The sequence below is a fragment of the Equus asinus genome, chromosome 2, assembly GCF_041296235.1.
Source record: "Equus asinus isolate D_3611 breed Donkey chromosome 2, EquAss-T2T_v2, whole genome shotgun sequence".
Taxonomy (NCBI): domain Eukaryota; kingdom Metazoa; phylum Chordata; class Mammalia; order Perissodactyla; family Equidae; genus Equus; species Equus asinus.
This window is the reverse complement of record NC_091791.1, coordinates 117,189,643-117,213,308: the sequence shown is the minus strand read 5'-3', so window position 1 is coordinate 117,213,308 and position 23,666 is coordinate 117,189,643. Positions and strand designations below refer to the sequence as shown.

General features: G+C 67.0%; 9 non-coding genes across 9 annotated transcripts; all 9 read right to left on the bottom strand.

Moving 5' to 3' along the window:
- Positions 1-741: 741 nt before the first annotated feature.
- LOC123283621 (small nucleolar RNA SNORD116) lies at positions 742-834 on the bottom strand. Its single transcript, XR_006524297.2, has one exon. It is a non-coding gene; the product is annotated as a small nucleolar RNA SNORD116 (small nucleolar RNA).
- Positions 835-3,452: 2,618 nt separating this feature from the next.
- On the bottom strand, positions 3,453-3,546 carry LOC139044656 (small nucleolar RNA SNORD116). The gene has a single exon (XR_011501725.1). It is a non-coding gene; the product is annotated as a small nucleolar RNA SNORD116 (small nucleolar RNA).
- A 2,700-nt stretch (positions 3,547-6,246) lies between these two features.
- Positions 6,247-6,339, bottom strand: LOC139044682 (small nucleolar RNA SNORD116). The gene has a single exon (XR_011501754.1). It is a non-coding gene; the product is annotated as a small nucleolar RNA SNORD116 (small nucleolar RNA).
- Positions 6,340-8,957: 2,618 nt separating this feature from the next.
- Positions 8,958-9,051, bottom strand: LOC139044655 (small nucleolar RNA SNORD116). The gene has a single exon (XR_011501724.1). It is a non-coding gene; the product is annotated as a small nucleolar RNA SNORD116 (small nucleolar RNA).
- A 2,695-nt stretch (positions 9,052-11,746) lies between these two features.
- LOC139044681 (small nucleolar RNA SNORD116) lies at positions 11,747-11,839 on the bottom strand. The gene has a single exon (XR_011501752.1). It is a non-coding gene; the product is annotated as a small nucleolar RNA SNORD116 (small nucleolar RNA).
- Positions 11,840-14,457: 2,618 nt separating this feature from the next.
- Positions 14,458-14,551, bottom strand: LOC139044653 (small nucleolar RNA SNORD116). The gene has a single exon (XR_011501723.1). It is a non-coding gene; the product is annotated as a small nucleolar RNA SNORD116 (small nucleolar RNA).
- Positions 14,552-17,246: 2,695 nt separating this feature from the next.
- LOC139044680 (small nucleolar RNA SNORD116) lies at positions 17,247-17,339 on the bottom strand. Its single transcript, XR_011501751.1, has one exon. It is a non-coding gene; the product is annotated as a small nucleolar RNA SNORD116 (small nucleolar RNA).
- Positions 17,340-19,957: 2,618 nt separating this feature from the next.
- On the bottom strand, positions 19,958-20,051 carry LOC139044651 (small nucleolar RNA SNORD116). The gene has a single exon (XR_011501721.1). It is a non-coding gene; the product is annotated as a small nucleolar RNA SNORD116 (small nucleolar RNA).
- A 2,692-nt stretch (positions 20,052-22,743) lies between these two features.
- On the bottom strand, positions 22,744-22,836 carry LOC139044679 (small nucleolar RNA SNORD116). Its single transcript, XR_011501750.1, has one exon. It is a non-coding gene; the product is annotated as a small nucleolar RNA SNORD116 (small nucleolar RNA).
- Between the last annotated feature and the right edge of the window lie 830 nt (positions 22,837-23,666).

Here is a 23,666-nt window from a genome sequence, read left to right as displayed (position 1 = left end):
AGCCTTCCCTGGCAGGCAACAACCGGCAGCCCCCTTGGGACCCAACGCCACCCCTGGCAAGACCGCGACGGCGGTCGCAACCCAACAAGAGGGTACGTCCTGTGCAAGCCCGTGGAACCGCACTACGGCCGCTCCCCTCCGCGCCCTTTCCTTCCTGCCCGCCCTGTCAGCCACCACACTGCCTGGACGTCAGCGCCAGGGCCACCTTTGGCCAGCTGTGTGTGGCCCGGGTGAGCAGGTGACACACAGGAGCTGCCAGCTGCAGCGCTGCGGCCTAGGGCCGCTGCCCCCGCCGCCAAAACCACGGGCCCATCACACGTCCTCACCAAGCCAGAAGGCAACCACAGGCGCTGCGGCTTGCCCGGCCCAAACCGAGGCTCCGAACGGAACCCAGGGAAGACTCGGCTGTTCGGCCTCCAGACACGGACCGCCACGCCCCCCGGGGCAACGGCTCAGGCCAGAACCGGGCCAGCGCGTACTCAGCGCCAACCACGGGCCGGGCCCATGCCAACGCCACACTCTCCGACTCTAAAGACGCCCATGCGACCCGGGCGCCGCGCCAGCAGAGGCCGGCCATGCAAGCAAGTCCCTCCGAGTCGCAACCGCCCAGCTCATGCGGTCACGCTACCGGTGGAAACACGGCAGACGCCCACATGCGGAGGCCCTGGGCGGGCTCTGCGCGAGTGTCATCAAGCAGAAGCTGTCCCTCACTCCTCTCACCCCCGGAGAAGACCAGGTGCTGGACCTCAGTCTCGGCGAGAACGACGGTAGTGAGTTCTCACTCATTTTGTTCAGATTTCCAAGGAATGCATTTGAGGGAGTCATCATCGATCCGAGCACCTTCGGGGCAGCTGGCGGGGCTCGGCGGGTGAGCCCATCACCTCAGGGTCGGCCAGCGGCCCGGAGAATCCCGAGCCAAGCCCCTGAGCAAGGGCAACTGTCGACCCACCCTCAGAGCGCCAGCTCCGCACGCCCCCGGGGACCCGCGGGCTAGAAGCCTCTCAGCGCGGTCTGGGACTCCCAGGGCCAACGGCACGAACTGGGTGCAGGGGGATCCTTACCAGCCTCAGCGACCCACGGGCACGGGGCGCACCCGAAGCCACGCTTCTTGCGGGATTCCCTCGCGTCTCCGCTCCACAAACGACAGGCAGGTCTTCTCTTCTTGGGCGACGGCAAGCTTTGCTCGGAGATCCCACCTGGGAAGTGCAGAGCAATCGCACGCGCACGCCTCAGCGACCCAGCCAGGCTCTCAGGTAACCAGAGCCAGGCCAAGGGTTCCACCCCGACTCCCCGCCCCGGGGCAAGCCTTGCATCTTCTTGGCCTCTACCTCTTCCCCTCAGGTGTGACAAGAAGGCGTGTGTGACAGCACGAGCGCAGGAAGGCGCGCAGGCGGGTGCGTGTGCGTGTCTTCGGGTGCGCGGGGCCCGAGCCCCTGAAGAAGCACGTCTTCCGCACACATCCCTGGCCTCAGGCCCTGCCGCGAGACCAAGAGCTCGCGCTGGCGGCTTTGACCTCGACTCGCCCGGCGGCTCACCTCTGCCCTCTCGGCCTGCTGAAATAGCCCACAGGCTCCCTCTCTCACAGCCCCTGCCTCTGAACACCGGAACACGAGACTCCAGCAGGTTCACCCTCCGCCTGACCGTGGGCGCCCGGTGTCCCCGCACGCCGTGCCACGCGAACCGCGCCCGACGGAAACACGCCGACCACTGCTGGACCTGAACCACGTAAAGCACCTACACCACTCGAAGGCTGGCGCCGCTGGGACACGGGCTAGAGGGCAGAAGCAGCAGCCCCTCCTGATCTCCAGGGGCCAGCGCCTCTTCCTGCTGACTGAGGCTACACCCACGCCCTCAGCGGTGCCAGCGGCAGGGGAAGTGCCAGGAAGAGGTGGTCTGTGGCCACCACGACCCACGCTAAGACCCGACTGAACCTGGAGCCCACTCGCGACCAGGGACCTGGCGTTTCCACAGCTGGCCCGCTTTCTGGACCCCGGCCTTCCAGGACTCCTTCCCACCCACGCGCTGCCTTGCCCACCTCAGGCCTGCGAGGCAAGTCCCGCAAGCAGTACCTCAAACCCTACACACACGTGGCGGCCAGGGAGCCCCGGGGAGGACGGCCACGAGGGAATCTCGACTGTGCGCACGGGACTCGACCCGTCACGTTCAACGTCTGGACCCGCCCTCGGCACCTGTAACACCACAAACGACCTCACACGGCCCCAAGGATGGCTCTGTCCAGGAAGGCAAGAGGAGGCACGGAACGAGCACACACACCCCGCCCCCGCCACCCATGGAGAGGCGGACGTTTTCCAAGGCGGACGTCTGTGCGCGGCAGGGCAGCTCGGGTCACGGCCCCCGCCGTCTCTGCCAGGCCCACAGGCTTCCACGAAGAAACCTAAAGCCCTGCGACGAGGCATGAGGCGAACCGCGCCAGGAAAATCGGACCCTGCTGGAGGAACGCTTTCTCCTCGGAGACCCCGCGCCTGAGACGGCGGAGGATCCAAGGCCACGGTCGCCCAAGCAATCGAGGAGCAGCGGCGGCCGGCCGGCCGGCAGTCACGTGCCGGGCCCCTCTTCAAGGAACCGTGGACAGAACCGGCGAGCGCCACCGCTCTGGAACAAGGCCCGCCATCCGCCACAAAGGTCACCGACCACAGTGCACACCCCCGGGCCTTCAAGCCTCCAGCCTTCCCCGGCACGCACCAATCGCCAGCCCCGTCAGAGCCAGGGGACGTTCCCGACAAGCCGCTGCCAGCGCTCGGAACACAACGAGGCAGCACGTCCCACGGAAGCCCACGGCATCACACTGTGACCTGTCCTCTCCGTGCCCTTCTTCCCCCCCCAGCTCCCACGACCAGGCCGTCAGCCACCACAGTGTCTTGACCTGCGTGCCAGGCCCACAGCCCGGTCCCCGTTTGGGCACCTTGGCGTGGACTGGGCGAGCCGGAGAACTGGAGGAGCCCCAAGCTGCAGCACCAAAGCCTCACCCCTCCGGCGGCGCCCCAAACCGCGAGGGGTGCTCCAACTGCCTCACCAAGCCAAAAGGCAAGAACAGCTGACGGCCGCCCGCCTGGCCCGGGGCTCTCATCAGAAACCACGCGACCTTCCACTGCTTACTGCTCAGCTCTGAGACGCAGACCCCCGGGGCCTTCGTCCCCAGCGGGAACCAGGCCCACACAGCCACAAGGCCCTGAGCTCACGGGGCCTGTGCCAGCGCCACACTCTCCGACTTCCCAACCTAGGATGCGAGCTGCCAGCCACGGCCCTCAGCCACAGGCCGTTCAACCAAGCACCGCCGACTGACGGACACCCCCCTCACGCGGTGAGAGGAAGGACCCCCAGACGCCACGGCTCCCAAATGCGGACGCCCGGCGTGGTGCCCGTGCCCGTCCCAGTGCGCTCAAGGGGAAGCGGTCCCTCACTCCTGCCATGCCTGGGGAAGACAACGTGCCGGACCTCAGTTTCGATGAGAACGACGGTAGTGAGTTCTCACTCATTTTGTTCAGATTTTCCAAGGAATGCATGTGAGGGAGTCATCATCGATCCGAGCACGTTCTGCCAACCTGGACAAACTAACCAGGCAGGCTGGGGGGCTCCGCAGCGGGCGAGCCGATCGCCTCATGGGCGCCAGCGGCCTGGAGAATCCAGAGCCGAGCCCCGGAGCAGGGGCAGCAGTCAGTCCGCCCTCAGAGCACGACGCCGCGGGCCCCCGGGCACACGCGCACAAGAAGCCTCTAAGGCAGGTCTAGCGAAGCCCTCAGGGCGACAGGCCGAACTTGGGACAAAGCAATGCTGACCGTCCTGGGCCGTCCGAGGGCGTGGTGCGCATCCCGGGCCACACTTCCGCCGCGACTGCCTCGCACCTGCGCTCGTCACGGGACACGAAGGGTCTTCTTCTGTCGGTGGGCGGCAGCGAGCTTTGCACGGCACTTCCACCTGAGGAGTGTAGAGAAAGCACACGCGTGCTTCAGAAACGTGCCCAGCTGGTCAGAAGACAGGATCCGTGCCACAGTTCCCCCCGCGGCACCCTTGCATCTGCTTGCCCTGTACCTCTATCCCTTCGGGATGACCGAAGGCGCGTGTGATATCCCGAGGGTAGGCAGATGCGCAGGCCTGCGCACGTGTGTGTATGTGTGTGTGCGTGTGTGTGTGTGTTTGCGCGCGCGCATGCGTGCGTGCCTGCGGGCTTCCGTGTGCGGTGGCCTCAGCACCCGGGAAAGCACGCCGTCCTCACAGATGCCTGACCTCGTGCCCTGCCACCCCACGCGGAAGCCCGGTGACTTCCCAAGGAAGGACGCCAACTCGCACCGCTAGAGGCTGCTGCAATCGGCCCCGGACTCCCTCTCTGAGCGCCACTCCTTCTGAGCAAAGGACACGGACAATCCACCTACACCCTCACCCTGACCGTGGATGTGAGGTCCACGTGGCCAGCGTGTCCCCGCGAGCTGGGCCGGGGGGAACGGCACTTGATGGTAAGGCTACCTGGCTACCGCCAGGACAACAGGGCTGACACGAGAGCCGGCACCACTCGCCCACGGGCGGCGCAACAGAAGCAGCCCGTCTGAACCTCCAGGGGCCCGACGCCTTCAGGCCGCACTCCGGTCTGGGCTATCTAAGCCAAGACGCCCTGGGCGGGCCAGCAGGGAACCCCGCTGCAACGGCTGGTCACAGCCACCGAGACCCGGGGCAAGACCCGTCTCAGACCACAGCCAATTCCCACGCAGCGACGCGGCATGTCCACCGCCTGCGGGTTGCGGGGCGCTGGCCTTCGAGGAAACGTTCAACCCCGCGGCTCCCTGCTCCAAAGGGGAAGCCCCCTCACGCCTGCACAGCAAGTCCCCCAAGGTGTAGCCTCCAACACCTCGCGCGCCAGGCGGGCAGGGAGCCTCCCGGACGGCAGCCGTCAAGGAATTAGGACTTTGCCTAAGTCGACCGCATCGCACTCAACCTATGACCCCCTCCTTCGGCCCCAGAACACCACAGACGACCTCACAGAGCACAAACGCTTCCTCCTCCTGGAAGACAAGGCAAAGAATGAAACTAGGACACCGCTCCCACACAAGGAGACGTGCTCCTCCTCCACGCTGGACGTGCGTCCGGGGCAGGGCGCCCAGGATCGCAGCACCCTCGGGTCGCTGCCACGCCCGCAGGCCTCCGCACACCGCTCTTAACCACCCCTCGCGCACGACCTCCCCACCCCCCGCCCCCCGACGCCCCACACCGCCACCTGGCCCCGTTCCCCGGCACGCCCGGGACCACAGGAGCCCCCCCCCCCCGGGCCAGGAAGAGCGAACCTTCCTGCAGCAACGCCTTCACCTGGCAAGCGCCGGACCCGAGGGGGCGCAGGGTCAAAGAGATTGTCCGCCTCAGCAATCCGGAGCAGACGGGGCCGGTGGCCAGTCGCGGGCCTGTGGGTCTCTTCAAGGCGCTAGGACGACAAACACTGGGGGCCGAACCTCCCGGGGGCGCGACGCCGTCTACCGCACAGGTCATCTACCGCAGCCGAGCCTTCCCTGGCAGGCAACAACCGGCAGCCCCCTTGGGACCCAACGCCACCCCTGGCAAGACCGCGACGGCGGTCGCAACCCAACAAGAGGGTACGTCCTGTGCAAGCCCGTGGAACCGCACTACGGCCGCTCCCCTCCGCGCCCTTTCCTTCCTGCCCGCCCTGTCAGCCACCACACTGCCTGGACGTCAGCGCCAGGGCCACCTTTGGCCAGCTGTGTGTGGCCTGGGTGAGCAGGTGACACACAGGAGCTGCCAGCTGCAGCGCTGCGGCCTAGGGCCGCTGCCCCCGCCGCCAAAACCACGGGCCCATCACACGTCCTCACCAAGCCAGAAGGCAACCACAGGCGCTGCGGCTTGCCCGGCCCAAACCGAGGCTCCGAACGGAACCCAGGGAAGACTCGGCTGTTCGGCCTCCAGACACGGACCGCCACGCCCCCCGGGGCAACGGCTCAGGCCAGAACCGGGCCAGCGCGTACTCAGCGCCAACCACGGGCCGGGCCCATGCCAACGCCACACTCTCCGACTCTAAAGACGCCCATGCGACCCGGGCGCCGCGCCAGCAGAGGCCGGCCATGCAAGCAAGTCCCTCCGAGTCGCAACCGCCCAGCTCATGCGGTCACGCTACCGGTGGAAACACGGCAGACGCCCACATGCGGAGGCCCTGGGCGGGCTCTGCGCGAGTGTCATCAAGCAGAAGCTGTCCCTCACTCCTCTCACCCCCGGAGAAGACCAGGTGCTGGACCTCAGTCTCGGCGAGAACGACGGTAGTGAGTTCTCACTCATTTTGTTCAGATTTCCAAGGAATGCATTTGAGGGAGTCATCATCGATCCGAGCACCTTCGGGGCAGCTGGCGGGGCTCGGCGGGTGAGCCCATCACCTCAGGGTCGGCCAGCGGCCCGGAGAATCCCGAGCCAAGCCCCTGAGCAAGGGCAACTGTCGACCCACCCTCAGAGCGCCAGCTCCGCACGCCCCCGGGGACCCGCGGGCTAGAAGCCCCTCAGCGCGGTCTGGGACTCCCAGGGCCAACGGCACGAACTGGGTGCAGGGGGATCCTTACCAGCCTCAGCGACCCACGGGCACGGGGCGCACCCGAAGCCACGCTTCTTGCGGGATTCCCTCGCGTCTCCGCTCCACAAACGACAGGCAGGTCTTCTCTTCTTGGGCGACGGCAAGCTTTGCTCGGAGATCCCACCTGGGAAGTGCAGAGCAATCGCACGCGCACGCCTCAGCGACCCAGCCAGGCTCTCAGGTAACCAGAGCCAGGCCAAGGGTTCCACCCCGACTCCCCGCCCCGGGGCAAGCCTTGCATCTTCTTGGCCTCTACCTCTTCCCCTCAGGTGTGACAAGAAGGCGTGTGTGACAGCACGAGCGCAGGAAGGCGCGCAGGCGGGTGCGTGTGCGTGTCTTCGGGTGCGCGGGGCCCGAGCCCCTGAAGAAGCACGTCTTCCGCACACATCCCTGGCCTCAGGCCCTGCCGCGAGACCAAGAGCTCGCGCTGGCGGCTTTGACCTCGACTCGCCCGGCGGCTCACCTCTGCCCTCTCGGCCTGCTGAAATAGCCCACAGGCTCCCTCTCTCACAGCCCCTGCCTCTGAACACCGGAACACGAGACTCCAGCAGGTTCACCCTCCGCCTGACCGTGGGCGCCCGGTGTCCCCGCACGCCGTGCCACGCGAACCGCGCCCGACGGAAACACGCCGACCACTGCTGGACCTGAACCACGTAAAGCACCTACACCACTCGAAGGCTGGCGCCGCTGGGACACGGGCTAGAGGGCAGAAGCAGCAGCCCCTCCTGATCTCCAGGGGCCAGCGCCTCTTCCTGCTGACTGAGGCTACACCCACGCCCTCAGCGGTGCCAGCGGCAGGGGAAGTGCCAGGAAGAGGTGGTCTGTGGCCACCACGACCCACGCTAAGACCCGACTGAACCTGGAGCCCACTCGCGACCAGGGACCTGGCGTTTCCACAGCTGGCCCGCTTTCTGGACCCCGGCCTTCCAGGACTCCTTCCCACCCACGCGCTGCCTTGCCCACCTCAGGCCTGTGAGGCAAGTCCCCCAAGCAGTACCTCAAACCCTACACACACGTGGCGGCCAGGGAGCCCCGGGGAGGACGGCCACGAGGGAATCTCGACTGTGCGCACGGGACTCGACCCGTCACGTTCAACGTCTGGACCCGCCCTCGGCACCTGTAACACCACAAACGACCTCACACGGCCCCAAGGATGGCTCTGTCCAGGAAGGCAAGAGGAGGCACGGAACGAGCACACACACCCCGCCCCCGCCACCCATGGAGAGGCGGACGTTTTCCAAGGCGGACGTCTGTGCGCGGCAGGGCAGCTCGGGTCACGGCCCCCGCCGTCTCTGCCAGGCCCACAGGCTTCCACGAAGAAACCTAAAGCCCTGCGATGAGGCATGAGGCGAACCGCGCCAGGAAAATCGGACCCTGCTGGAGGAACGCTTTCTCCTCGGAGACCCCGCGCCTGAGACGGCGGAGGATCCAAGGCCACGGTCGCCCAAGCAATCGAGGAGCAGCGGCGGCCGGCCGGCCGGCAGTCACGTGCCGGGCCCCTCTTCAAGGAACCGTGGACAGAACCGGCGAGCGCCACCGCTCTGGAACAAGGCCCGCCATCCGCCACAAAGGTCACCGACCACAGTGCACACCCCCGGGCCTTCAAGCCTCCAGCCTTCCCCGGCACGCACCAATCGCCAGCCCCGTCAGAGCCAGGGGACGTTCCCGACAAGCCGCTGCCAGCGCTCGGAACACAACGAGGCAGCACGTCCCACGGAAGCCCACGGCATCACACTGTGACCTGTCCTCTCCGTGCCCTTCTTCCCCCCCCAGCTCCCACGACCAGGCCGTCAGCCACCACAGTGTCTTGACCTGCGTGCCAGGCCCACAGCCCGGTCCCCGTTTGGGCACCTTGGCGTGGACTGGGCGAGCCGGAGAACTGGAGGAGCCCCAAGCTGCAGCACCAAAGCCTCACCCCTCCGGCGGCGCCCCAAACCGCGAGGGGTGCTCCAACTGCCTCACCAAGCCAAAAGGCAAGAACAGCTGACGGCCGCCCGCCTGGCCCGGGGCTCTCATCAGAAACCACGCGACCTTCCACTGCTTACTGCTCAGCTCTGAGACGCAGACCCCCGGGGCCTTCGTCCCCAGCGGGAACCAGGCCCACACAGCCACAAGGCCCTGAGCTCACGGGGCCTGTGCCAGCGCCACACTCTCCGACTTCCCAACCTAGGATGCGAGCTGCCAGACACGGCCCTCAGCCACAGGCCGTTCAACCAAGCACCGCCGACTGACGGACACCCCCCTCACGCGGTGAGAGGAAGGACCCCCAGACGCCACGGCTCCCAAATGCGGACGCCCGGCGTGGTGCCCGTGCCCGTCCCAGTGCGCTCAAGGGGAAGCGGTCCCTCACTCCTGCCATGCCTGGGGAAGACAACGTGCCGGACCTCAGTTTCGATGAGAACGACGGTAGTGAGTTCTCACTCATTTTGTTCAGATTTTCCAAGGAATGCATGTGAGGGAGTCATCATCGATCCGAGCACGTTCTGCCAACCTGGACAAACTAACCAGGCAGGCTGGGGGGCTCCGCAGCGGGCGAGCCGATCGCCTCATGGGCGCCAGCGGCCTGGAGAATCCAGAGCCGAGCCCCGGAGCAGGGGCAGCAGTCAGTCCGCCCTCAGAGCACGACGCCGCGGGCCCCCGGGCACACGCGCACAAGAAGCCTCTAAGGCAGGTCTAGCGAAGCCCTCAGGGCGACAGGCCGAACTTGGGACAAAGCAATGCTGACCGTCCTGGGCCGTCCGAGGGCGTGGTGCGCATCCCGGGCCACACTTCCGCCGCGACTGCCTCGCACCTGCGCTCGTCACGGGACACGAAGGGTCTTCTTCTGTCGGTGGGCGGCAGCGAGCTTTGCACGGCACTTCCACCTGAGGAGTGTAGAGAAAGCACACGCGTGCTTCAGAAACGTGCCCAGCTGGTCAGAAGACAGGATCCGTGCCACAGTTCCCCCCGCGGCACCCTTGCATCTGCTTGCCCTGTACCTCTATCCCTTCGGGATGACCGAAGGCGCGTGTGATATCCCGAGGGTAGGCAGATGCGCAGGCCTGCGCACGTGTGTGTATGTGTGTGTGCGTGTGTGTGTGTTTGCGCGCGCGCGTGCGTGCGTGCCTGCGGGCTTCCGTGTGCGGTGGCCTCAGCACCCGGGAAAGCACGCCGTCCTCACAGATGCCTGACCTCGTGCCCTGCCACCCCACGCGGAAGCCCGGTGACTTCCCAAGGAAGGACGCCAACTCGCACCGCTAGAGGCTGCTGCAATCGGCCCCGGACTCCCTCTCTGAGCGCCACTCCTTCTGAGCAAAGGACACGGACACTCCACCTACACCCTCACCCTGACCGTGGATGTGAGGTCCACGTGGCCAGCGTGTCCCCGCGAGCTGGGCCGGGGGGAACGGCACTTGATGGTAAGGCTACCTGGCTACCGCCAGGACAACAGGGCTGACACGAGAGCCGGCACCACTCGCCCACGGGCGGCGCAACAGAAGCAGCCCGTCTGAACCTCCAGGGGCCCGACGCCTTCAGGCCGCACTCCGGTCTGGGCTATCTAAGCCAAGACGCCCTGGGCGGGCCAGCAGGGAACCCCGCTGCAACGGCTGGTCACAGCCACCGAGACCCGGGGCAAGACCCGTCTCAGACCACAGCCAATTCCCACGCAGCGACGCGGCATGTCCACCGCCTGCGGGTTGCGGGGCGCTGGCCTTCGAGGAAACGTTCAACCCCGCGGCTCCCTGCTCCAAAGGGGAAGCCCCCTCACGCCTGCACAGCAAGTCCCCCAAGGTGTAGCCTCCAACACCTCGCGCGCCAGGCGGGCAGGGAGCCTCCCGGACGGCAGCCGTCAAGGAATTAGGACTTTGCCTAAGTCGACCGCATCGCACTCAACCTATGACCCCCTCCTTCGGCCCCAGAACACCACAGACGACCTCACAGAGCACAAACGCTTCCTCCTCCTGGAAGACAAGGCAAAGAATGAAACTAGGACACCGCTCCCACACAAGGAGACGTGCTCCTCCTCCACGCTGGACGTGCGTCCGGGGCAGGGCGCCCAGGATCGCAGCACCCTCGGGTCGCTGCCACGCCCGCAGGCCTCCGCACACCGCTCTTAACCACCCCTCGCGCACGACCCCCCACCCCCCGCCCCCCGACGCCCCACACCGCCACCTGGCCCCGTTCCCCGGCACGCCCGGGACCACAGGAGCCCCCCCCCGGGCCAGGAAGAGCGAACCTTCCTGCAGCAACGCCTTCACCTGGCAAGCGCCGGACCCGAGGGGGCGCAGGGTCAAAGAGATTGTCCGCCTCAGCAATCCGGAGCAGACGGGGCCGGTGGCCAGTCGCGGGCCTGTGGGTCTCTTCAAGGCGCTAGGACGACAAACACTGGGGGCCGAACCTCCCGGGGGCGCGACGCCGTCTACCGCACAGGTCATCTACCGCAGCCGAGCCTTCCCTGGCAGGCAACAACTGGCAGCCCCCTTGGGACCCAACGCCACCCCTGGCAAGACCGCGACGGCGGTCGCAACCCAACAAGAGGGTACGTCCTGTGCAAGCCCGTGGAACCGCACTACGGCCGCTCCCCTCCGCGCCCTTTCCTTCCTGCCCGCCCTGTCAGCCACCACACTGCCTGGACGTCAGCGCCAGGGCCACCTTTGGCCAGCTGTGTGTGGCCCGGGTGAGCAGGTGACACACAGGAGCTGCCAGCTGCAGCGCTGCGGCCTAGGGCCGCTGCCCCCGCCGCCAAGACCACGGGCCCATCACACGTCCTCACCAAGCCAGAAGGCAACCACAGGCGCTGCGGCTTGCCCGGCCCAAACCGAGGCTCCGAACGGAACCCAGGGAAGACTCGGCTGTTCGGCCTCCAGACACGGACCGCCACGCCCCCCGGGGCAACGGCTCAGGCCAGAACCGGGCCAGCGCGTACTCAGCGCCAACCACGGGCCGGGCCCATGCCAACGCCACACTCTCCGACTCTAAAGACGCCCATGCGACCTGGGCGCCGTGCCAGCAGAGGCCGGCCATGCAAGCAAGTCCCTCCGAGTCGCAAACCGCCCAGCTCATGCGGTCACGCTACCGGTGCAAACACGGCAGACGCCCACATGCGGAGGCCCTGGGCGGGCTCTGCGCGAGTGTCATCAACCAGAAGCTGTCCCTCACTCCTCTCACCCCCGGAGAAGACCAGGTGCTGGACCTCAGTCTCGGCGAGAACGACGGTAGTGAGTTCTCACTCATTTTGTTCAGATTTCCAAGGAATGCATTTGAGGGAGTCATCATCGATCCGAGCACCTTCGGGGCAGCTGGCGGGGCTCGGCGGGTGAGCCCATCACCTCAGGGTCGGCCAGCGGCCCGGAGAATCCCGAGCCAAGCCCCTGAGCAAGGGCAACTGTCGACCCACCCTCAGAGCGCCAGCTCCGCACGCCCCCGGGGACCCGCGGGCTAGAAGCCTCTCAGCGCGGTCTGGGACTCCCAGGGCCAACGGCACGAACTGGGTGCAGGGGGATCCTTACCAGCCTCAGCGACCCACGGGCACGGGGCGCACCCGAAGCCACGCTTCTTGCGGGATTCCCTCGCGTCTCCGCTCCACAAACGACAGGCAGGTCTTCTCTTCTTGGGCGACGGCAAGCTTTGCTCGGAGATCCCACCTGGGAAGTGCAGAGCAATCGCACGCGCACGCCTCAGCGACCCAGCCAGGCTCTCAGGTAACCAGAGCCAGGCCAAGGGTTCCACCCCGACTCCCCGCCCCGGGGCAAGCCTTGCATCTTCTTGGCCTCTACCTCTTCCCCTCAGGTGTGACAAGAAGGCGTGTGTGACAGCACGAGCGCAGGAAGGCGCGCAGGCGGGTGCGTGTGCGTGTCTTCGGGTGCGCGGGGCCCGAGCCCCTGAAGAAGCACGTCTTCCGCACACATCCCTGGCCTCAGGCCCTGCCGCGAGACCAAGAGCTCGCGCTGGCGGCTTTGACCTCGACTCGCCCGGCGGCTCACCTCTGCCCTCTCGGCCTGCTGAAATAGCCCACAGGCTCCCTCTCTCACAGCCCCTGCCTCTGAACACCGGAACACGAGACTCCAGCAGGTTCACCCTCCGCCTGACCGTGGGCGCCCGGTGTCCCCGCACGCCGTGCCACGCGAACCGCGCCCGACGGAAACACGCCGACCACTGCTGGACCTGAACCACGTAAAGCACCTACACCACTCGAAGGCTGGCGCCGCTGGGACACGGGCTAGAGGGCAGAAGCAGCAGCCCCTCCTGATCTCCAGGGGCCAGCGCCTCTTCCTGCTGACTGAGGCTACACCCACGCCCTCAGCGGTGCCAGCGGCAGGGGAAGTGCCAGGAAGAGGTGGTCTGTGGCCACCACGACCCACGCTAAGACCCGACTGAACCTGGAGCCCACTCGCGACCAGGGACCTGGCGTTTCCACAGCTGGCCCGCTTTCTGGACCCCGGCCTTCCAGGACTCCTTCCCACCCACGCGCTGCCTTGCCCACCTCAGGCCTGTGAGGCAAGTCCCCCAAGCAGTACCTCAAACCCTACACACACGTGGCGGCCAGGGAGCCCCGGGGAGGACGGCCACGAGGGAATCTCGACTGTGCGCACGGGACTCGACCCGTCACGTTCAACGTCTGGACCCGCCCTCGGCACCTGTAACACCACAAACGACCTCACACGGCCCCAAGGATGGCTCTGTCCAGGAAGGCAAGAGGAGGCACGGAACGAGCACACACACCCCGCCCCCGCCACCCATGGAGAGGCGGACGTTTTCCAAGGCGGACGTCTGTGCGCGGCAGGGCAGCTCGGGTCACGGCCCCCGCCGTCTCTGCCAGGCCCACAGGCTTCCACGAAGAAACCTAAAGCCCTGCGACGAGGCATGAGGCGAACCGCGCCAGGAAAATCGGACCCTGCTGGAGGAACGCTTTCTCCTCGGAGACCCCGCGCCTGAGACGGCGGAGGATCCAAGGCCACGGTCGCCCAAGCAATCGAGGAGCAGCGGCGGCCGGCCGGCCGGCAGTCACGTGCCGGGCCCCTCTTCAAGGAACCGTGGACAGAACCGGCGAGCGCCACCGCTCTGGAACAAGGCCCGCCATCCGCCACAAAGGTCACCGACCACAGTGCACACCCCCGGGCCTTCAAGCCTCCAGCCTTCCCCGGCACGCACCAATCGCCAGCCCCGTCAGAGCCAGGGGACGTTCCCGACAAGCCGCTGCCAGCGCTCGGAACACAACGAGGCAGCACGTCCCACGGAAGCCCACGGCATCACACTGTGACCTGTCCTCTCCGTGCCCTTCTTCCCCCCCCAGCTCCCACGACCAGGCCGTCAGCCACCACAGTGTCTTGACCTGCGTGCCAGGCCCACAGCCCGGTCCCCGTTTGGGCACCTTGGCGTGGACTGGGCAAGCCGGAGAACTGGAGGAGCCCCAAGCTGCAGCACCAAAGCCTCACCCCTCCGGCGGCGCCCCAAACCGCGAGGGGTGCTCCAACTGCCTCACCAAGCCAAAAGGCAAGAACAGCTGACGGCCGCCCGCCTGGCCCGGGGCTCTCATCAGAAACCACGCGACCTTCCACTGCTTACTGCTCAGCTCTGAGACGCAGACCCCCGGGGCCTTCGTCCCCAGCGGGAACCAGGCCCACACAGCCACAAGGCCCTGAGCTCACGGGGCCTGTGCCAGCGCCACACTCTCCGACTTCCCAACCTAGGATGCGAGCTGCCAGACACGGCCCTCAGCCACAGGCCGTTCAACCAAGCACCGCCGACTGACGGACACCCCCCTCACGCGGTGAGAGGAAGGACCCCCAGACGCCACGGCTCCCAAATGCGGACGCCCGGCGTGGTGCCCGTGCCCGTCCCAGTGCGCTCAAGGGGAAGCGGTCCCTCACTCCTGCCATGCCTGGGGAAGACAACGTGCCGGACCTCAGTTTCGATGAGAACGACGGTAGTGAGTTCTCACTCATTTTGTTCAGATTTTCCAAGGAATGCATGTGAGGGAGTCATCATCGATCCGAGCACGTTCTGCCAACCTGGACAAACTAACCAGGCAGGCTGGGGGGCTCCGCAGCGGGCGAGCCGATCGCCTCATGGGCGCCAGCGGCCTGGAGAATCCAGAGCCGAGCCCCGGAGCAGGGGCAGCAGTCAGTCCGCCCTCAGAGCACGACGCCGCGGGCCCCCGGGCACACGCGCACAAGAAGCCTCTAAGGCAGGTCTAGCGAAGCCCTCAGGGCGACAGGCCGAACTTGGGACAAAGCAATGCTGACCGTCCTGGGCCGTCCGAGGGCGTGGTGCGCATCCCGGGCCACACTTCCGCCGCGACTGCCTCGCACCTGCGCTCGTCACGGGACACGAAGGGTCTTCTTCTGTCGGTGGGCGGCAGCGAGCTTTGCACGGCACTTCCACCTGAGGAGTGTAGAGAAAGCACACGCGTGCTTCAGAAACGTGCCCAGCTGGTCAGAAGACAGGATCCGTGCCACAGTTCCCCCCGCGGCACCCTTGCATCTGCTTGCCCTGTACCTCTATCCCTTCGGGATGACCGAAGGCGCGTGTGATATCCCGAGGGTAGGCAGATGCGCAGGCCTGCGCACGTGTGTGTATGTGTGTGTGCGTGTGTGTGTGTGTGTGTGCGCGCGTGCGTGCGTGCCTGCGGGCTTCCGTGTGCGGTGGCCTCAGCACCCGGGAAAGCACGCCGTCCTCACAGATGCCTGACCTCGTGCCCTGCCACCCCACGCGGAAGCCCGGTGACTTCCCAAGGAAGGACGCCAACTCGCACCGCTAGAGGCTGCTGCAATTGGCCCCGGACTCCCTCTCTGAGCGCCACTCCTTCTGAGCAAAGGACACGGACACTCCACCTACACCCTCACCCTGACCGTGGATGTGAGGTCCACGTGGCCAGCGTGTCCCCGCGAGCTGGGCCGGGGGGAACGGCACTTGATGGTAAGGCTACCTGGCTACCGCCAGGACAACAGGGCTGACACGAGAGCCGGCACCACTCGCCCACGGGCGGCGCAACAGAAGCAGCCCGTCTGAACCTCCAGGGGCCCGACGCCTTCAGGCCGCACTCCGGTCTGGGCTATCTAAGCCAAGACGCCCTGGGCGGGCCAGCAGGGAACCCCGCTGCAACGGCTGGTCACAGCCACCGAGACCCGGGGCAAGACCCGTCTCAGACCACAGCCAATTCCCACGCAGCGACGCGGCATGTCCACCGCCTGCGGGTTGCGGGGCGCTGGCCTTCGAGGAAACGTTCAACCCCGCGGCTCCCTGCTCCAAAGGGGAAGCCCCCTCACGCCTGCACAGCAAGTCCCCCAAGGTGTAGCCTCCAACACCTCGCGCGCCAGGCGGGCAGGGAGCCTCCCGGACGGCAGCCGTCAAGGAATTAGGACTTTGCCTAAGTCGACCGCATCGCACTCAACCTATGACCCCCTCCTTCGGCCCCAGAACACCACAGACGACCTCACAGAGCACAAACGCTTCCTCCTCCTGGAAGACAAGGCAAAGAATGAAACTAGGACACCGCTCCCACACAAGGAGACGTGCTCCTCCTCCACGCTGGACGTGCGTCCGGGGCAGGGCGCCCAGGATCGCAGCACCCTCGGGTCGCTGCCACGCCCGCAGGCCTCCGCACACCGCTCTTAACCACCCCTCGCGCACGACCTCCCCACCCCCCGCCCCCCGACGCCCCACACCGCCACCTGGCCCCGTTGCCCGGCACGCCCGGGACCACAGGAGCCCCCCCCCGGGCCAGGAAGAGCGAACCTTCCTGCAGCAACGCCTTCACCTGGCAAGCGCCGGACCCGAGGGGGCGCAGGGTCAAAGAGATTGTCCGCCTCAGCAATCCGGAGCAGACGGGGCCGGTGGCCAGTCGCGGGCCTGTGGGTCTCTTCAAGGCGCTAGGACGACAAACACTGGGGGCCGAACCTCCCGGGGGCGCGACGCCGTCTACCGCACAGGTCATCTACCGCAGCCGAGCCTTCCCTGGCAGGCAACAACCGGCAGCCCCCTTGGGACCCAACGCCACCCCTGGCAAGACCGCGACGGCGGTCGCAACCCAACAAGAGGGTACGTCCTGTGCAAGCCCGTGGAACCGCACTACGGCCGCTCCCCTCCGCGCCCTTTCCTTCCTGCCCGCCCTGTCAGCCACCACACTACCTGGACGTCAGCGCCAGGGCCACCTTTGGCCAGCTGTGTGTGGCCCGGGTGAGCAGGTGACACACAGGAGCTGCCAGCTGCAGCGCTGCGGCCTAGGGCCGCTGCCCCCGCCGCCAAAACCACGGGCCCATCACACGTCCTCACCAAGCCAGAAGGCAACCACAGGCGCTGCGGCTTGCCCGGCCCAAACCGAGGCTCCGAACGGAACCCAGGGAAGACTCGGCTGTTCGGCCTCCAGACACGGACCGCCACGCCCCCCGGGGCAACGGCTCAGGCCAGAACCGGGCCAGCGCGTACTCAGCGCCAACCACGGGCCGGGCCCATGCCAACGCCACACTCTCCGACTCTAAAGACGCCCATGCGACCTGGGCGCCGTGCCAGCAGAGGCCGGCCATGCAAGCAAGTCCCTCCGAGTCGCAACCGCCCAGCTCATGCGGTCACGCTACCGGTGCAAACACGGCAGACGCCCACATGCGGAGGCCCTGGGCGGGCTCTGCGCGAGTGTCATCAACCAGAAGCTGTCCCTCACTCCTCTCACCCCCGGAGAAGACCAGGTGCTGGACCTCAGTCTCGGCGAGAACGACGGTAGTGAGTTCTCACTCATTTTGTTCAGATTTCCAAGGAATGCATTTGAGGGAGTCATCATCGATCCGAGCACCTTCGGGGCAGCTGGCGGGGCTCGGCGGGTGAGCCCATCACCTCAGGGTCGGCCAGCGGCCCGGAGAATCCCGAGCCAAGCCCCTGAGCAAGGGCAACTGTCGACCCACCCTCAGAGCGCCAGCTCCGCACGCCCCCGGGGACCCGCGGGCTAGAAGCCTCTCAGCGCGGTCTGGGACTCCCAGGGCCAACGGCACGAACTGGGTGCAGGGGGATCCTTACCAGCCTCAGCGACCCACGGGCACGGGGCGCACCCGAAGCCACGCTTCTTGCGGGATTCCCTGGCATCTCCGCTCCACAAACGACAGGCAGGTCTTCTCTTCTTGGGCGACGGCAAGCTTTGCTCGGAGATCCCACCTGGGAAGTGCAGAGCAATCGCACGCGCACGCCTCAGCGACCCAGCCAGGCTCTCAGGTAACCAGAGCCAGGCCAAGGGTTCCACCCCGACTCCCCGCCCCGGGGCAAGCCTTGCATCTTCTTGGCCTCTACCTCTTCCCCTCAGGTGTGACAAGAAGGCGTGTGTGACAGCACGAGCGCAGGAAGGCGCGCAGGCGGGTGCGTGTGCGTGTCTTCGGGTGCGCGGGGCCCGAGCCCCTGAAGAAGCACGTCTTCCGCACACATCCCTGGCCTCAGGCCCTGCCGCGAGACCAAGAGCTCGCGCTGGCGGCTTTGACCTCGACTCGCCCGGCGGCTCACCTCTGCCCTCTCGGCCTGCTGAAATAGCCCACAGGCTCCCTCTCTCACAGCCCCTGCCTCTGAACACCGGAACACGAGACTCCAGCAGGTTCACCCTCCGCCTGACCGTGGGCGCCCGGTGTCCCCGCACGCCGTGCCACGCGAACCGCGCCCGACGGAAACACGCCGACCACTGCTGGACCTGAACCACGTAAAGCACCTACACCACTCGAAGGCTGGCGCCGCTGGGACACGGGCTAGAGGGCAGAAGCAGCAGCCCCTCCTGATCTCCAGGGGCCAGCGCCTCTTCCTGCTGACTGAGGCTACACCCACGCCCTCAGCGGTGCCAGCGGCAGGGGAAGTGCCAGGAAGAGGTGGTCTGTGGCCACCACGACCCACGCTAAGACCCGACTGAACCTGGAGCCCACTCGCGACCAGGGACCTGGCGTTTCCACAGCTGGCCCGCTTTCTGGACCCCGGCCTTCCAGGACTCCTTCCCACCCACGCGCTGCCTTGCCCACCTCAGGCCTGTGAGGCAAGTCCCCCAAGCAGTACCTCAAACCCTACACACACGTGGCGGCCAGGGAGCCCCGGGGAGGACGGCCACGAGGGAATCTCGACTGTGCGCACGGGACTCGACCCGTCACGTTCAACGTCTGGACCCGCCCTCGGCACCTGTAACACCACAAACGACCTCACACGGCCCCAAGGATGGCTCTGTCCAGGAAGGCAAGAGGAGGCACGGAACGAGCACACACACCCCGCCCCCGCCACCCATGGAGAGGCGGACGTTTTCCAAGGCGGACGTCTGTGCGCGGCAGGGCAGCTCGGGTCACGGCCCCCGCCGTCTCTGCCAGGCCCACAGGCTTCCACGAAGAAACCTAAAGCCCTGCGACGAGGCATGAGGCGAACCGCGCCAGGAAAATCGGACCCTGCTGGAGGAACGCTTTCTCCTCGGAGACCCCGCGCCTGAGACGGCGGAGGATCCAAGGCCACGGTCGCCCAAGCAATCGAGGAGCAGCGGCGGCCGGCCGGCCGGCAGTCACGTGCCGGGCCCCTCTTCAAGGAACCGTGGACAGAACCGGCGAGCGCCACCGCTCTGGAACAAGGCCCGCCATCCGCCACAAAGGTCACCGACCACAGTGCACACCCCCGGGCCTTCAAGCCTCCAGCCTTCCCCGGCACGCACCAATCGCCAGCCCCGTCAGAGCCAGGGGACGTTCCCGACAAGCCGCTGCCAGCGCTCGGAACACAACGAGGCAGCACGTCCCACGGAAGCCCACGGCATCACACTGTGACCTGTCCTCTCCGTGCCCTTCTTCCCCCCCCAGCTCCCACGACCAGGCCGTCAGCCACCACAGTGTCTTGACCTGCGTGCCAGGCCCACAGCCCGGTCCCCGTTTGGGCACCTTGGCGTGGACTGGGCGAGCCGGAGAACTGGAGGAGCCCCAAGCTGCAGCACCAAAGCCTCACCCCTCCGGCGGCGCCCCAAACCGCGAGGGGTGCTCCAGCTGCCTCACCAAGCCAAAAGGCAAGAACAGCTGACGGCCGCCCGCCTGGCCTGGGGCTCTCATCAGAAACCACGCGACCTTCCACTGCTTACTGCTCAGCTCTGAGACGCAGACCCCCGGGGCCTTCGTCCCCAGCGGGAACCAGGCCCACACAGCCACAAGGCCCTGAGCTCACGGGGCCTGTGCCAGCGCCACACTCTCCGACTTCCCAACCTAGGATGCGAGCTGCCAGCCACGGCCCTCAGCCACAGGCCGTTCAACCAAGCACCGCCGACTGACGGACACCCCCCTCACGCGGTGAGAGGAAGGACCCCCAGATGCCACGGCTCCCAAATGCGGACGCCCGGCGTGGTGCCCGTGCCCGTCCCAGTGCGCTCAAGGGGAAGCGGTCCCTCACTCCTGCCATGCCTGGGGAAGACAACGTGCCGGACCTCAGTTTCGATGAGAACGACGGTAGTGAGTTCTCACTCATTTTGTTCAGATTTTCCAAGGAATGCATGTGAGGGAGTCATCATCGATCCGAGCACGTTCTGCCAACCTGGACAAACTAACCAGGCAGGCTGGGGGGCTCCGCAGCGGGCGAGCCGATCGCCTCATGGGCGCCAGCGGCCTGGAGAATCCAGAGCCGAGCCCCGGAGCAGGGGCAGCAGTCAGTCCGCCCTCAGAGCACGACGCCGCGGGCCCCCGGGCACACGCGCACAAGAAGCCTCTAAGGCAGGTCTAGCGAAGCCCTCAGGGCGACAGGCCGAACTTGGGACAAAGCAATGCTGACCGTCCTGGGCCGTCCGAGGGCGTGGTGCGCATCCCGGGCCACACTTCCGCCGCGACTGCCTCGCACCTGCGCTCGTCACGGGACACGAAGGGTCTTCTTCTGTCGGTGGGCGGCAGCGAGCTTTGCACGGCACTTCCACCTGAGGAGTGTAGAGAAAGCACACGCGTGCTTCAGAAACGTGCCCAGCTGGTCAGAAGACAGGATCCGTGCCACAGTTCCCCCCGCGGCACCCTTGCATCTGCTTGCCCTGTACCTCTATCCCTTCGGGATGACCGAAGGCGCGTGTGATATCCCGAGGGTAGGCAGATGCGCAGGCCTGCGCACGTGTGTGTATGTGTGTGTGCGTGTGTGTGTGTGTGTGCGCGCGTGCGTGCGTGCCTGCGGGCTTCCGTGTGCGGTGGCCTCAGCACCCGGGAAAGCACGCCGTCCTCACAGATGCCTGACCTCGTGCCCTGCCACCCCACGCGGAAGCCCGGTGACTTCCCAAGGAAGGACGCCAACTCGCACCGCTAGAGGCTGCTGCAATCGGCCCCGGACTCCCTCTCTGAGCGCCACTCCTTCTGAGCAAAGGACACGGACACTCCACCTACACCCTCACCCTGACCGTGGATGTGAGGTCCACGTGGCCAGCGTGTCCCCGCGAGCTGGGCCGGGGGGAACGGCACTTGATGGTAAGGCTACCTGGCTACCGCCAGGACAACAGGGCTGACACGAGAGCCGGCACCACTCGCCCACGGGCGGCGCAACAGAAGCAGCCCGTCTGAACCTCCAGGGGCCCGACGCCTTCAGGCCGCACTCCGGTCTGGGCTATCTAAGCCAAGACGCCCTGGGCGGGCCAGCAGGGAACCCCGCTGCAACGGCTGGTCACAGCCACCGAGACCCGGGGCAAGACCCGTCTCAGACCACAGCCAATTCCCACGCAGCGACGCGGCATGTCCACCGCCTGCGGGTTGCGGGGCGCTGGCCTTCGAGGAAACGTTCAACCCCGCGGCTCCCTGCTCCAAAGGGGAAGCCCCCTCACGCCTGCACAGCAAGTCCCCCAAGGTGTAGCCTCCAACACCTCGCGCGCCAGGCGGGCAGGGAGCCTCCCGGACGGCAGCCGTCAAGGAATTAGGACTTTGCCTAAGTCGACCGCATCGCACTCAACCTATGACCCCCTCCTTCGGCCCCAGAACACCACAGACGACCTCACAGAGCACAAACGCTTCCTCCTCCTGGAAGACAAGGCAAAGAATGAAACTAGGACACCGCTCCCACACAAGGAGACGTGCTCCTCCTCCACGCTGGACGTGCGTCCGGGGCAGGGCGCCCAGGATCGCAGCACCCTCGGGTCGCTGCCACGCCCGCAGGCCTCCGCACACCGCTCTTAACCACCCCTCGCGCACGACCCCCCACCCCCCGCCCCCCGACGCCCCACACCGCCACCTGGCCCCGTTCCCCGGCACGCCCGGGACCACAGGAGCCCCCCCCCGGGCCAGGAAGAGCGAACCTTCCTGCAGCAACGCCTTCACCTGGCAAGCGCCGGACCCGAGGGGGCGCAGGGTCAAAGAGATTGTCCGCCTCAGCAATCCGGAGCAGACGGGGCCGGTGGCCAGTCGCGGGCCTGTGGGTCTCTTCAAGGCGCTAGGACGACAAACACTGGGGGCCGAACCTCCCGGGGGCGCGACGCCATCTACCGCACAGGTCATCTACCGCAGCCGAGCCTTCCCTGGCAGGCAACAACCGGCAGCCCCCTTGGGACCCAACGCCACCCCTGGCAAGACCGCGACGGCGGTCGCAACCCAACAAGAGGGTACGTCCTGTGCAAGCCCGTGGAACCGCACTACGGCCGCTCCCCTCCGCGCCCTTTCCTTCCTGCCCGCCCTGTCAGCCACCACACTGCCTGGACGTCAGCGCCAGGGCCACCTTTGGCCAGCTGTGTGTGGCCCGGGTGAGCAGGTGACACACAGGAGCTGCCAGCTGCAGCGCTGCGGCCTAGGGCCGCTGCCCCCGCCGCCAAGACCACGGGCCCATCACACGTCCTCACCAAGCCAGAAGGCAACCACAGGCGCTGCGGCTTGCCCGGCCCAAACCGAGGCTCCGAACGGAACCCAGGGAAGACTCGGCTGTTCGGCCTCCAGACACGGACCGCCACGCCCCCCGGGGCAACGGGTCAGGCCAGAACCGGGCCAGCGCGTACTCAGCGCCAACCACGGGCCGGGCCCATGCCAACGCCACACTCTCCGACTCTAAAGACGCCCATGCGACCTGGGCGCCGTGCCAGCAGAGGCCGGCCATGCAAGCAAGTCCCTCCGAGTCGCAACCGCCCAGCTCATGCGGTCACGCTACCGGTGCAAACACGGCAGACGCCCACATGCGGAGGCCCTGGGCGGGCTCTGCGCGAGTGTCATCAAGCAGAAGCTGTCCCTCACTCCTCTCACCCCCGGAGAAGACCAGGTGCTGGACCTCAGTCTCGGCGAGAACGACGGTAGTGAGTTCTCACTCATTTTGTTCAGATTTCCAAGGAATGCATTTGAGGGAGTCATCATCGATCCGAGCACCTTCGGGGCAGCTGGCGGGGCTCGGCGGGTGAGCCCATCACCTCAGGGTCGGCCAGCGGCCCGGAGAATCCCGAGCCAAGCCCCTGAGCAAGGGCAACTGTCGACCCACCCTCAGAGCGCCAGCTCCGCACGCCCCCGGGGACCCGCGGGCTAGAAGCCTCTCAGCGCGGTCTGGGACTCCCAGGGCCAACGGCACGAACTGGGTGCAGGGGGATCCTTACCAGCCTCAGCGACCCACGGGCACGGGGCGCACCCGAAGCCACGCTTCTTGCGGGATTCCCTGGCATCTCCGCTCCACAAACGACAGGCAGGTCTTCTCTTCTTGGGCGACGGCAAGCTTTGCTCGGAGATCCCACCTGGGAAGTGCAGAGCAATCGCACGCGCACGCCTCAGCGACCCAGCCAGGCTCTCAGGTAACCAGAGCCAGGCCAAGGGTTCCACCCCGACTCCCCGCCCCGGGGCAAGCCTTGCATCTTCTTGGCCTCTACCTCTTCCCCTCAGGTGTGACAAGAAGGCGTGTGTGACAGCACGAGCGCAGGAAGGCGCGCAGGCAGGTGCGTGTGCGTGTCTTCGGGTGCGCGGGGCCCGAGCCCCTGAAGAAGCACGTCTTCCGCACACATCCCTGGCCTCAGGCCCTGCCGCGAGACCAAGAGCTCGCGCTGGCGGCTTTGACCTTGACTCGCCCGGCGGCTCACCTCTGCCCTCTCGGCCTGCTGAAATAGCCCACAGGCTCCCTCTCTCACAGCCCCTGCCTCTGAACACCGGAACACGAGACTCCAGCAGGTTCACCCTCCGCCTGACCGTGGGCGCCCGGTGTCCCCGCA